Below are 15,592 nucleotides of genomic sequence, written 5' to 3' on the forward strand. Positions count from 1 at the left end.
AAAACACCAAAAGTGCTGAGGACCGTCCAACCAATGCATTATTCCAGGGTTTGGAGAATACTGCTCTCCTCTCCTCTTCCTCACCTCTTCCTCTGTCTGCTGTCCAACCTTTGGCTAGCCAGTGTTACGTAACACCACCTTTCTGAGGTTAAAGACCAGCATGATGATGGCAAATGACGAATTGTTGCAGTGACAATGGAGAAGTAGAAATATATATATGTTGTTGTTTTGTTTTTTTAAACTCCAGCATCATTTAAATATGTGCTTTCTATTGCACAAACACAAAATATCTGGCATCAGCTTTCTGGCAGGGGCTCATATTAGTATTCATACAGCTGAGAGTGCCGATCACTCAGCAACGGCAAACGGCAACCTGTGATCAACACAGTCGACGGTTCGGACTGTTTCTCATTGCTCAAACCACAATCATCAATCATACTTCAGTTGCCACATGCAATTTCTTTGTTATGTTGATAAAAACAAAACCAAACAGAGTCCTGACAGCGTTGCTATTTCGTGAATGCTGATTAGTTTCCTTCACAACACATGACACTCCTATCTCACACGCAGCAGGCAGTTCTCTCCCGACGCACGATGAGAACTTGTATCACAGCTGAAGAACGCTGCAGGCGTGAAAGCAGCAGCAGCAGAAAGCATGTGTCCTCAGATGAAGCACTTCAAATCCACATGAGAGGAAAAGACGATCACATTTTACACATTTCAGGGCCGTCACTAATAACCATATGGAGACAGGAAGTTGGCTGCGTTTGTTGTAGCCTGGAGAGGGATGGCCATTACTAGATAGTCGAATGTGTTCACATCTAACAGACTGCAGACACCGAATCTGGGCCAAGCTGACATTAAAAATACAGCAGAAAAAAGTGGCAATTGCTGAACACCATATGTCTGATAGTTAGAGCAGAGTGAGGTTCTGTTTCTCCACGTTTACGGAGAATATTTCAGTCTCACGTCTTAACGAAGATGTCTCCCCCTTTCAAATGAAATCTGTTCCAGAGACGGGCACGAAGCCTCTGCTCGTTTTTTACGTCTCTCAGAAACACAATTTATTCAGAAGAAAACAAGACAGTGTGGGATCGTGAACCTGCCGATGTGAAGCATCTCATGTCTTAAACTCTCAGATTCACAGTCTGTGGTGTTACAATGTTCAGCATGACAGCAGCTCTCCGCCTCTTAAAGCTGCAATGCTGCGATCCAAACAAACAAACAAAACAAAAGGAAAAGAAGTGGAAAAAGAGGCCACAGGTGTTAAGTTGCTTTTAACAAAACCCATATTAATTTCATCTTTATGGGACTTTTTAAAAGCAGATTAATATAACAAGATAGAAAAAGTGAGACGAGCCAAAGGTAGCACGTTTTAAACAAATGAAAACATTTCTGATCTGGTAACAATTAGTCAACATCAAAGATCATCATTTTTAATTCAGGATTTCATTTTAAGGGTACTTTATTCTGTTTAAAAAAACCTTTTTCTCAATACAGTCTCAAAGCAGTCGTTAGAAAGTATGGAAATGTTCCTGCGTTCCATCAAATCGTGGCACAACAACGTCGAACAAGCTTCACACGAGAAACTGAGACTTTCTTCCTGTTAAAATGGAGTTTTTTCTTTCAGCTGCCGCTCATGCAGGAACTGTCGAGTTGGTCTCTGTAATGTTGTTCAGTTCTGTTGTGAGGACCTTATTATGCTGAATGTCTTGAGCTGACTTGATTTGGCACTATACAATTAGAAAAAAAATTCAAACTGAATTAACCAGAATATTTCTTGATTGTTTCTACTATTTTACTGAACTCTGTAAAGCACTTTGAGTTTTATAATTATTACTAGTAACTAGGGAATTGCAGTGTCTTAGAAGCTAGTTAATGAATTATTGAAGGACAGTTTATGTCTATGAATTTGTAGCATTAAGGATCAAATGATCAAGCTTCTCTTCAGACGGGGAACATGTCGTCATCTGGCGGATTTCATATTGACCCAACTTTTATGTTCCTTATGGCTTCTTCCAGACATGATGTGTGATCTTTGTTATATTTGACAAATGCTGCATGAAAGAGACACACAACACATTTTTTGCCATTTCATTTTCGCTTGTCTGACTTTATCTTGTTGTTTATTTCACTTAATGAAATGTATTTTTTTTGCTCATCTTCTTATTGAATTGTACTCTCTGATCTATTATGTTTAGAGTGGTAAAAGACGAGTACAATGATAACACTGTTATTATTCAGTCCATTATTATCAATGTAAGAGGGGTGTGTATCATTATTGTATATGTATGTCAATATTATTGTGACAATATTGTATATTATCTCATCTATTATTATCGTTGATGCTTTTGCAATATCGTTAACTGGACATTGATTCCAGTAAAGCAGAGCACACAGTCATTGAACTTAACTGAATTGAAATGAATTGCGAGACAGTTTGTGAGGAGCGCTCGCTGATGCGTCTCACCGTGAGTCCACTAATACAATTTATTCACAATTCTACACCAAAATCAATTTCTTCACAAGACCGGAAATAAAAACAGTTTTTTTCCCCCCAATTTGAAGCAGAGAAACTTGGTTGTGCAGTTGCTAAATAACTATTTGTGTGAATTGAGCTTTGGAGACTCTGCTCATCACTTATTGAAGAGGCATGAACTCCAGTTCTTCGGCCTGCTACTGTGTCGAAGCCGGATGGAAACGGTGCAACCGTGGGGGAGATTTGAAACACTTAGGAGAGCGAGGACATTAACCTGAGGCTGTACTACAAAGTAGGTTCAACATAACCAGGATATCGTTTTGTTATCTGGCTTAATTTAATTTAAACTGACAAACTCGATTGAACTAAACGGTCACACGAAGCTCGTTAAAAATTCATTCATCTACCGGCAGCAGAGCGGCATGTTTACGAGAAGCAAATGTTAACGCGAGACAAATATGAAGAAGTTAATTCCCGGCGAAAAGCAACCGAGCTGCAGCTGCGTCAGAGTCGGATTATTCGCAAAGTAAATTTGAACATACGAGAAATTGGTCTTGGATTATGTGTTAAATCTTATAGTTTCCTGCTTGTTTGTGAAACGCGCTGCTCTCCGGTCCATTCGACGCCGCCCGAGTTTCAGCTGTCAGAAAATAAGACTCAAACTGTCCGACACACCGAGTACAGACAACACATGAACGTCTACAATCAGATTTTGCACATCTGTGAACTCGTCACATCTAACAGAGTTACATTCACGCAATTATGCTACGCAGAACTCGGTAGGCGGTAACGTTGTTGTTTTTTGCTTACTTTTTACTTTTTGATTGTTTTGCACCAAGAAAAATTCCTTGCATGTGAAAACTTGGTAACAAATCATATTCTGAGGAATACATCTAACAGCACATTCATTTCATGGAATATACTCGTCAGATCTGTTCATGCTCCGATGGCCGTGATGACGGCTCAACAGAAGACCTAAAGAGCTCCAGAGATAAAAGCAGGAACTGGAATCCGTTGAATCAGCATCTATGATTAACTTTTCACAAGTGGACCTCGTTGTGGAATTATAATCAAACATTTTGCTCTTATCCACGTTCATGTGCTGAACAGGAATCTTTACTGGAGTGCGGCAGAAAAATGATAATTATGATGATTAGCCGTCCATCTCAGGTTCATGTAGTAGAAAAAGAATATAAATACAAAATTAAAACACAAAATTGAATGCATGTTTTGTCCCTCATCAGAGGAAGCACTTAGATGCTGACATTGCTTCGTTTTTTATTTAATGTGTTAAATAATTTGAAGTATTTAGTCACTGCTGAATGTGGTGTTTTATGAAACCGCTGCATTGTTGTATATATTATCTTATTGTGGAGTCAGATAAGATGAGGTTATGGCCATGCGTCTCTCCTGTTGAACACAGGCAGGGAAAATTGAACTCTCTCATGGTCTTTTCTTTATTGCCTCCCACAATCAGACTCGATGTTTTGTGTTTCCTTTATTATTCTTATACATGTTTTCTGTCCTCGACTTTGTCTTGAACCAGACTGATGAAACCCAGGCAGAAAAAGAAAAACACGGGCCGGATCAAATGTCTGCCCGAGCCGTCACTACGGAGACACGCTCTCCATCTGACAATTAAACACAATGTTTTCACATGCTGATATCACAATTGTGGTTCTTCACCCACAGACGCAGCAGCGATGACTCAGGAGATTTATTCTGCAATTCAAATGAGAAGGAAAAATGAAAGCAAGCTGAATATACTGAACATAAGCAAAATGTATTTACATTCCTCTGGAAAAACAATCCGTGACTCTGGGGGTGACGTCTCAGCAGCGCTGCAGTCGGTGTCAGTACAATTACAGGATTTATTAGTATTCAGATTTTCTGCATGAAAATATGAATTGATGCTAATGTTAGGTCTCTTCAGTCCTAAAACGATTCTGATGGTAAATCCACATCAGTACAACAACAACAACAACAAAAACTCTTTAATGTCTGTCACATTTGAACAAATAGAGAACCACATCACAGGAAGAATGCATTTAATGCACTTAAAACCATACTGACAGTAAGTGTCGAGAAATCATACAGCGTCACAACAACTAAATCATCTGCAGCTTCACTTTGCACTTGTTCAATGCAACACTTTTTAAAAATGCCTAACATACTGAAGGGAGCTGCGGAGGAGCACGACTGATTTAACGCATCAGTGTGTTTACAGGTCGGGTGGAATACTGAAGTCAAAACCTCCACGTTACCAACGGAGCATCAGCCTCCTGTAACATTGTTCAGCTGGGAAAAAAAAATAAAAAAAAATAATGGAGTCTTTTTATTTTCCAAGTATTCTGATCATCACATTTACTTTCCTGTTAATATTGATTTCTAAAGTATGAAATCCTTAACGTTATAAGCTCAAAGATGTAGTTTTACATACATGCGTGTTGCTTCCCTCTCTGGTGAGGTACACGGTGCTGATCGAGCACGTGGCAGCCTGATAAAAGCCCTGGCTTTGTGTTTTGGTGACATTTTTTGGGAAGAAAACATCCCAATCAGAGGGTTGGTGAAGCGTTCTCCACCCAGCAGTGTTTCTTCCACCACAGAGAGCTGGTGGCGCTGATGCAGCAGGTTTGGTCCTCTGACTGATGTCCCACTGCTTGGATGTCTGGGAAGTGAAATCTGAAAACAGAAAACAGTTTCTGCTTATTGCCGTGAATGTCTCCAAACAAAACTCAGTGGAGACTTTTAATTCTTTTTCACATTCTTATTGATAGATAACATTCAGAGGTTAGAACATATCAGCAGTATTTGATCAATTTGACCGAATAGTAATTTGCTGACATCCACAGTGAGTGCGAGTTATTATCCTCTCTGAGCCACTGACTGAACTCCAAACATTGTTTGTGAGTAAAGAGACGTATCACTATGTTACATCACTCTCATGATTAGCTGATCTCAGCACGTTAAATACAGAAGAGTCAGATTCAAACTTTTTTTTTATTTTTATGAGCATCAATCAATATTTGGACCTGATTAATCCCATAGTTGTAAATATGGTCCTTCATTATTTAGATCAAGTAGTTTATGAAAAGTCCATCTGTAAAAATCATTATGTAGCAGAACAATCAATTTCAATAACAATCAGCCTATTTTTCCATCTGTTCACTCATTCGGTACATTTCACCACAAAAACTAGAACTTCTGGCTTTTATCCACCAGCAGGTGGTTACAGATATAAACTGAATCTTTGACATGTCAAGATTTATATATTTAGTTGCTTGTTAATGTTGAAAGCTAAAAGTGTTTTTTGTGTGACATCAGACTTCAGCCAGTTGACGAGCAGGTTGATGCGTTAGCGCCACCTAGCCTCCCTGCTGGAATAACCACTGACAGCAGCATGATGTCATCAACAAAGTCAAAATACCAACCTTAAAGGGGATGTGACTAATGTCAGTGTCAGCGGTGGAGAGTTCAGTAGAAATACAAGGAACAGTCCTGTATGACAAACCCTACAGAGTACCAGCAGCTAAATGGCGTTAAAGTATTAAAGCACACGTACTGGTTTGATGGTTGATACACAATATACATGACATCATTATTTTATTAATATTGAAGCATCACTGTGGAGCTAGTTTGAAATACTCTCAGTGGAGGTCGTCAGGTGATCACTGGGAGAAGACAGAAAAAAAACGGTCCTGACCGACAAATCTGTTTTCAGTTTCTGAACAAATTCTGAAGTAATTTCTGAACTCTAAGATTTTATTTTTGTGGATATATTAGATCATCAAGTAAAATGAAACCATGAATTGGACGTTTAGAGGGGGAGACCCTTGTTCGGGGGAGCGGTAAACACCTCAGAGACGTCACTCTGCTGTTTGGAAGACAAGAACCGGGTCGGGCTGCGGAAGCTCGCGCAAAACACATCGTGGTACGAATCACCGCCATGATGGATGCAGGACGACGCAGACAAACTTGTTACTTACAACTTTTCAGGTCAACAGCACATATTCAACCGACTACACTGAGTGGAGATCCACTTTAAATACAGTGTGGACAAAACCAGATCACTTCCTTCACAGAGAGGAAGAGCTTCAGCACTCAGGACATGCACTGACATGGTGGGCAGGAAGTCTGAGAGTAATTATGACAACAAGAGTGTCATGAGCATCATTACCTTTAATCAGCTTATTAAGGTGAGAAGGCCGTTTCGCAAACAGCATCCGTTTTTGAACAACTAATGAAGTTAAGCTTTTTTAAAGCCCTTATTTCCACCAGGGATGAAGTATTTTGTTCTGGTGATGGCTGATCGTTTCATATCGAGCAGGTGCACGACTGAAGATTCATTTCTTTGGACTCCAAACTTCTCAGACTGTGTGTGCATACAGAATAAATATAATGGAGATTGACTCTTGAGCCATTGTCAGAACCTTGTTCTACAAAGTCAGAGAGTAGAAGTTTCATAAGCAAGGAGGGAAAGTTATGTTGGAGCAGTATATCGGAGAAAGACAAGAACAAATCTGTCATGAGCAGCGACTCTTTGACTGCGAGGGCAGAGATTTGAAGGAGAACATTATAATACCTGAACATGAAAACAATAAATCATGTTCTCAAACTGAAAGACCAAACTCAAAAGATATGAATGGGTTTATGACGCTGACCTGAGCCCTCACAGGATGGAACAACAAATCACAGTGTCCTCCTCAGTTATCAAATCCTGCAGCAGGCCGGCCAAAAGAGAAACTCTCAAGTTCTCACAAAGTGCTCTGCTGATGTCAGAAGGGAAAACGCACACACGGGCACGTACAACATCTGGAACAACTGGCGCAACAAGTCTCGCCCAAGGTTGAGAAAAGCTCAGTGACACAATGACAACAACGTGAACTACGAGAGCCCAGATCGTGTTCTCCTCAGAGTCATGACAGACTGGACGCTTCTCAGCATCTTGGTTCTGCAGCAGAAGAGGAGGAACCGAGGGAGCTGCAGCTGATGGACGGACCAGAACACCAAACCAGTGATAGTCGGACACGTCTACATGAGTATATCTTTTACACCGAGTACCAGCATGCTGTTGCCGGGTAGAAACCACCTGTATGTTTACTTCGTGTATGAAACTGATGGCACAAATAAAACATGAATTTTTAAGTTAAATGATGAAACAAAGCAGACGGAAAGATCAGCAGGTGATTCAGTCGACAACTCAGGAGGGAGCAGAACAGCTGGGGGAGGTAGTACACGACACGTAGAGTACTACAGGTAGTTAATGTAGTACACAACATGTACTACATGTAGTTGTTCTTGTGTTCCAGATGTTGTTCTTGTATTCCAGATGTTGTACCGGTGTACTAACTCTCTACTCTGAGTGCATCAGTGTGTTCACCTCATGCTACAAGTGTCCAGGTGTCCAGATGTCCAGGTGTCCAGCTGCAGCACACGCCAGACCCACTCTGCCTCTCAGTGTTTGCTGCATCATCCCCAGAGACTGACGAGCCAGAACTGGATCAGTATTCTTCTGATGCCACATGACATCATCAGTTCCACGGCGCAGGCAAAAGATGAACTCTTTCCTGACGACAGCTTCACAGCTCTGTTTTTAGACGTTTGAGGACCAGTCAGCTGAACAAAAGAGTCCCAAAGCTCTTAAACTGGCATCAGAACAAAATGAACAAGACCAGCCTTTGTTGTTTTTCCTCTCAGAAAGCATCAGTCCTCCGACAGGAGGCCTGTTAATCACAGTCAATTAGCTCCTAAAGCTCTGGGGACACAATGAAAAACAAACAGCGGATGCCGTTTCATGATGCCTTCGGTCTACAGGCTGCTGCACTAAATTAGCTGCACTCGGTAGGAGCATAATTGCCATCAGTCGCATGGAGGCATGTTCAACCCTGCATGCGCAGTCACACAGGGCTCACAGGCTTTTCATGTATAATACAGCTCTCGCTCAACACTAATTGCTGCTGGAGGCAGAAAACACAGAAAAGTTGACTGCAACACCTGTGGATAATTCAGAGGAACCACTTTTTTTTTTTTTTTTTTTTAAATGTAATTCTTTAAGGACCACAAATGTCTGTGCATATAAATAGAACTAAAGATGGCGACAGTCATGCCGGCTCAGATGTTGCATCGATTAGCAAAGTCATTGTCAGAAGTTGGAGGACAAGCTGATGAGAAGTGGACACTGACACGAACATACTTGGACAAGGAATGACAACACTGCATCGATGCTACTTGATCAGGAGGCCCAAGGACATTGACCATAAAACATATGGATCCCCTCCCTGTTTTCTTTCTTGATGGACCAGGTTGCATCTTTAACCCTTTGATTAAATAGTGCATCTACAAAAAAGTCAGAGTGCCAAACTGGATAAAACAAAACACAAAGGAGACGCGTTGAAATCGGAGGCTGAAAAAGAGCCTTCGAGAAGAAGCTGCCAAATGTGGAACAGCCATGTTTGGTCCTTCAGGACCGGTGCTGGTGCCGACGCTGACTCGGCGGGCTCAGAGAGGGAGACCGGACGCAGGGTAGAACTTGTGGTAACTGGCTGCAGCTCTAATCGGCAGTATAAACTGTACATGTATACCACGATCCATATTTTACAATAAAAAGGAGTCACGCAGTCCTCAGACCAAAGTGAGTCTGGATGTAGAGACATGAATGACTTTCAATTTAAAGTTCCAGGAGCAGTAAAGGCGTCTCAGAACTTTTCATCCAGCTCTGGAGGCGCACCGGAAAAAAAGAAGTGCGAGTGAGGCATGCTGCAGTAACTGAGGAGTAACCAGATGCTTCTCTGTGTGCAGCCTCAGCATCTACTGATAGACTGTGAGGCGTTCAGGGGACATCAATAAATTGTAGCATCTACCGATATTCAGAATATGAGGCGTTTAGGGAACGTCTGTAAATTTTAGTGTCTGCATGAGGGGCGTTAAGGGAACATTGTTGAATTGTAGTTTTAAAACACCTGGGTTACACTTGCTTCAACTTCAGGGAACACAAACTTAGAATGTAAAGTTCAAGATCTTCAGTAGAAACAAGGCAAGTTATGAAACAGGCAACTAGATCCAAGAAAACAAAAAGGCTGGAAGACTTACAGGACAGAAGGAAGACGGCCGGGATCGGGTGCATCGAAACGACGACGATCTGACGGGAAGTAAGGAGCACGCATGACTTTATACACATGAGGACGGGGAGGTCATTACACACAGGTGGAGACAATCAAGGCAAAGACACAAGGGCAGGAAGTGACGACAACAGAAACAAGAGAAGAGGTGAGTTACCAAAATAAAACAGGAAATGAACATGAGCCAGAGAGACAAAACCAAACGACGAGGAAAACACAGGAAGACAACGAATCAACGACTGAAATGGACACGAAAAACCGTCAAGACAGGAAGACATAAATGAAGTACAATGCTCTCCCCCTCTGAACGCATGAGTCTCTGCATGTACGTCAATCACATGCTGTGAAACCCACATTACAAAAAGGCTCTCAGCATCGTCTCAATTCCTGCTGCCAGTGTTTAATATCAAGGTCATCATAAATTCATCTATTTATTTATTGATGGGTTTTTATTAATGAATTATTAAGAGTTCATATCTTTATATGTAACGTGTAATTTTGGTCCACAGACAGAAGTTCTTTTGTTCAGGCCGTAAAAGGATGTTTGAATATTTAGGTAAACAATGTCAAAGTATATGTATGTATGTATATAGTATATGTTATGTATGTAGTATACATACATACTACACATGTAGTTATGTAGTATACATAACCCATCATAATAATGAAGCGGTGCCCTCCAGCGTGTTTCTGAATGCTGCAAAGAGCTCCATAGAGGTCAAATTAAAATGTTATCAGCTCAGAAGAAAAAGGAAAAAAAAGAGAAACTTCAGGGAAAATATTAAGGACTCGATTGAAAAATGTAAATCTTTGGAGAAATTTGGAAAAATATGTATTAGTATAATTACATACTTATCATATCCTAGATACAAAGCAAACTCTATATGAAAATGAAGCAGAGAGGAGAGCTCAGCTAATTAAACCACATTTTTATGAGAATGACTGCAAATCTTAAAATTCCTTGAGTGGAGAAGACTTTGAAGGGAAGAGAGTTTAAAGTGAAAGATCCTCACACCATGAAGACTCCACCGTTTGGGAGATGGATGGAATCCCCTTGAAACGTATTACACACATTTACATGCTCAAACTGTACTGCAGCTGTATATAATTTGAACATCCTCAGATTTACCATCTAAAATAATAACCCAAGAGATTACAGGAGAAGAAATAAGCAAAACTGTATCCAGAACAAAATTAAGTCAAATACCAGAGGCAATAATACACGAGGTATGTATATTTAACTACAGGCCTGTTCCCAAAGAAGTCTGGACGCAGTGTGAAATGTAGATAAAAACAGAATGTGATGATTCGCAAAACATGTAAACTAATATTTAATTGAAAATAGACCAAAGACAACTTATTGAATTGTTTCATAAACAATAAATAAAACATATACACATAAAATATATGTGTTTATTTAGAATCTGATGGCAGCAACACGTCTGAAAAACGTTGGGACAGGTTCATGTTCACCGCTGAGCTGCATCACCTCTTCTTTTAACAACACTTTGTAAACGCTGGGGAACTGAGGAGGCTGTCAGCTGGAGTTTTGAAAGTGAAATGTGGTCCCATTCTTACCTCATACAGGATTTCAGCTGCTCAACAGTTCAGGGTCTCCTTTGTCATATTTTTGGCTTCACAATGCTCCAGTGGGTGACGGGTCTGGACTGCAGGCGTTTATTACAAACACTACCAGCAGGAGGAAGCACAGTGGTGCAAACCTAAAGAAGATGGAAGCCAAAGGAGAAAGATGGGCTTTCTGCCTCACCACCTTATATCACCTTATACAGTGGAGCCGAACAGGTGAGCTGAACTTCCATGACGGCCTGACTCCGCCCTCCAGACTCCTGCAGGGATAGGTCGGCTCAGAGGGTCACATCATGAAAAAAACACAAAACACAGGAAATGGTTGAAAAAAAGAAAAGACATGTAACAAACCAATGTGAAAAAGTGAAAATTTGATTTGAATGTGAAGTGATTTCCTGACTAGATATTCACTCTGCTTGGAAAATGTTGTTTTAACTGCTGCTGTGTTAAGACCACCAGAATGCACCTGAAAAACTCCTTCATGAACCCAAGCTGGCTTAAATCTGGATCATAGAAACACAGAAAAATAACTTCATGTAGAGTTCATTTCAAACTGCCGTCTGTTGCATCATTTGTACAAACCAACAATCGGTAGATAACTTTGATTTCATTTATATATTTAAATGTCATCTTGTGACACATTGTCAGCCGTTATTCCCGCAGCTCTCAGGGACATGAACCCCTGACGTGACTTGCTGAGTGTCTTTCGGTCTCCAGAGGTCCTGCGGTTCCAACAGATACACTCCTCTTTTCATATTCAGTCCACTCAACAGTCCCAACATGACGGGAATACAGGGAGGTGGAGAATAATGGAGTCGTGAGTGCTGATAGTGGAGCTGCAGGTAAACAGGCTTGTTGTTCTCTCGCTCTGCTTCCAGTACTGTTGTCAGTGTGTTTGGCGGAGATTCACAGCAGCATGATATAAAATAGACCTGTCAGCATGGAGACACACTGACTGCAGACAAGAATGCAGCTCCGCTCTGCCAACCACAACACACACACACACACACACACACACACACACACACACACACACACACACACACACACACACACACACATCACACACACACGCACGCACACACGCTGCATAACAGTGGCTTATGCAAATTGAACACTATCTTGAACACACACTGCAGCACAGAGTGTCTCAGTGATGCTTCGGGGCTCGAGGCTCTTTAAAGACTCCAGATGTTATTTACAACACTTCACATAAACACCATCACAGCGGTTATCAGCTAATGGCAATCAAGCAGGAGACGGTGGGATGGAGCCCGAGGACAGCAGCATGTAGATGCAACATGAAGACATCCGGAGAATGACACTCCCTCTATCCCCCCGCCCCCCCTCCTCCAGTCCATCACGAATGCTGCAGAGCTTAGCAAATGTCAGAGGGGAATTTAAGAGGCTAATCGGAGTGCATGTCGTGTCAAGAAGGAATGTGGGAAACTATTTATTTTCAAATCACCTACCAGTTTGTTCAAGAGCCGAGACGGAGGAAAGGTGCTAACGTGCCAAAGCAGGAGAGGTGCCAGGAGCTGCAGTTTGTGTTCAGAAAAACACATCTGAGCTTTTGGCATTCCGCACATACTCGTCAGGCTCTGGAGAAGTTTTCTCGACTAACAGAGAGCTGACATGCTTAGTGGGAGGATGAACTGCTACCAGACATATACAATATACCAGCTGTGTTTCAGAGGTGGAATCTAAAGTTAATATAAAACATCTGGATGCTGAAACAGTTTGACCTTTTTGTCATCTTCATTGTATTTTAGCTTCTTTTGTGCAGAGCAGCTTTTAGGACTCTGAATGTTGATCACTACATAACATAATGATTCCGGCATGAGCACTACAAGGCACTCTTGCACTACTTGTCTCACAAACTATATACAAGTGTTCGTAGCTTCAGGTCTGAAAAATGGTTCAGACTCAGAGTTTATTCCAAAGATGTGAATTTGCTGTGTAGTTGAATTCTCTAAATATTTATGAAAGGAGCTTCAATGCTTCCTTCATCTCCTTTAGCGTAGGATAAGTTGGACCATTCTTTATGAAAGGAGATATTGCTGTCCCCCGATTCCTTGTGGCAATAACATTTAAAGTGAAGCATTACCACAGACTGGATATAAAAGTGTTCGTAGCTTCAGGTCTGTAAAATGGTTCAGATACAGAAGTGTCTTCAGCTGCAATACCAGCGAGTGCCACTAGAGGTGGGCTCCAAAAAGCCTCCGGCTCCATAGACTCCCATTCAACTTCTCTCATCAAATCCAAAGTGAATAAAATGTGTCCACCAGTTATCTCGGTGTTGTTAGCTAAAGTCACTCCTTCTTCTTAGTTTTCTGGAGGTCCATCTGAAAATAATCCCTCATTCATTAGAAAAGAAGATTCAAGAAGACCTGGTTTTGGGGGCGTGTCTGTTTGATTGACAGGCCTGTGGTGCAGTCAGCTATCGGTGGGCGGGACGTAGTATCGTCAGGTTTCCAATCAGATCGGTCAGATCCACCGCTGGCTCCTCCCCCAGCTCGTCCAAATATGGTCACTTCCTGCTCCAAACCGCTCCGAACTAGCAAAGATGGTGACGGACAGAATCTGAACTGGAGGATTCATAACGTTCACAAACCAACGATGACATCACTGATGGTTGCTGATTGATATGGACCCAAACATGTAACTAATTATGAAAGATAAAAACACCTTTAAATGTGAAGTGAACCTAAATGATGGAAAACTGAACTTGAATGGAAGCCACGTAACCAATAAGAATTTATTGTCACAAGCACAGTTTGTTACACAAAAATAATGGGTCACATTTACACAATTTATACAGGTCTAGAACTCAATGTACAATTAACCAACTAACTAAATACCAATAGTTAAATACGCACTCACATTGCACACAATATCATTAAAACCTACACAAAAAATGTCCTGCGTGAAAGTAACACGAGTCGACATAAAAATCACATTATTTACAAAAAACATCAACTGGAGATCTTTAGCAAAAGGACTCTGATGTGTGAAGGTTCTCCCGTCTGTCTGTCCAACACATTATACAATCTATCATGTAAAAGCTCCCCCACTAGAAAGTATTATTCAGTCTCTTAGTCGTTGAAAAGATTATAAAGTAATAAAGTCAAGTAGCGAGAGCTGAAGAACACCGAATACACTAGTAAATACTGCGCTTTGCTTGGACGGTATGGCGGTTTTTCCCTTTTAAAGCAGGCTGGTGTGATTAGCAGTTAGCTTCATGAAGTGCACTTTAAGCCTTAGCTTAGCAACTGACTGCAATGAGTTTTTTTTGTGTTTGTTTGTTTGTTTTTTTCTTCTAATTTTGCTTCATTTATACATAGAATCCTTCTATACTTGCATCGGGTATTTTTCTACAGTTCAAGACATCAACACATATAGTTACACAGTAAGGTCGATGCAGCAGCAGGAGAGGGTGGGGGAGGGGGTGGAGGGGAGGGTGGAGGGGGGGGCTCCTCCTCTCCTGCTGCTGGTTAGCGGAGTCAGTGATGGTGTGCAAGAGGCTGCAGACAGATGGAGGGGGACATCTTCAACACACAGGTCAAATGTGTTTGTTGGGGAATGTTGATGCTGATGAAGATGGAGACGAAGATGAAGACCACAGGGCGAACGCTCAGCTGTCCCTTTTGTTCTGAACATGCTGTCTGTGTCTTCTGCTGTGTTTGTTCTCCGTCAGCAGGACTGAACATGAAGCAGACTCGCTCCGTCCGCAGTTTGGCACTGAAAACATTTCCTGGTGAAGTGCTGACTCAGCAGATAGCAGCGGTTCAGATGTGTGACATGTTCGTTGAACCTGCTGTGTCCTCACTACGATATCATGGCTGGAAGGACCGCTGTTTTTATTCTATGCTGTTTAGTTTTATTGTTTCTTTTGCTGGAAAACTCTTTTGCATTTATTTTGTTTTGAAAAAAAAAAAGTCCTTGAATTGATTGTATGATTTTTGTTTTTACCCTTAATGTGAATAGTTTCCTGTGTATGGATGCTTTTATTTTGATAATGTTGCCTGTTTTTGCGCACTGACATTCGGACACGCACACGCGCACACACACACACACACACACACACACGGATAGTGTGTTGCAACAACAGTAATAAAACTTCCTTCATAGATTAATACTGATGACTTGGCAGGTTGTTACTTTCTCTGTTTCCAGTTCCATAAACTGCGTGAGGATATTGTGCAGTAAAACTTTGTGCCAGCTTTATCTCATTATTTAAAATATATATTCCTGTTGAGGTCAATATTTAGGTCAAATTTACTGAAGTGTGTTTCAGCAGTCCAGAGACATTATTGTGATAAAAGAAAGCAGCAGAGGAGTAAATGATCATATAAATGATGCAGAGGTTCCTCGGATGCAGCAGATGCACATTTATCACTGTCATAAC

This window comes from Brachyistius frenatus, unplaced genomic scaffold (assembly GCF_029030835.1).
Source record: "Brachyistius frenatus isolate BFR_SWC_R1_liver_20210118 unplaced genomic scaffold, ASM2903083v1 Contig_100, whole genome shotgun sequence".
NCBI classification, from domain to species: domain Eukaryota; kingdom Metazoa; phylum Chordata; class Actinopteri; family Embiotocidae; genus Brachyistius; species Brachyistius frenatus.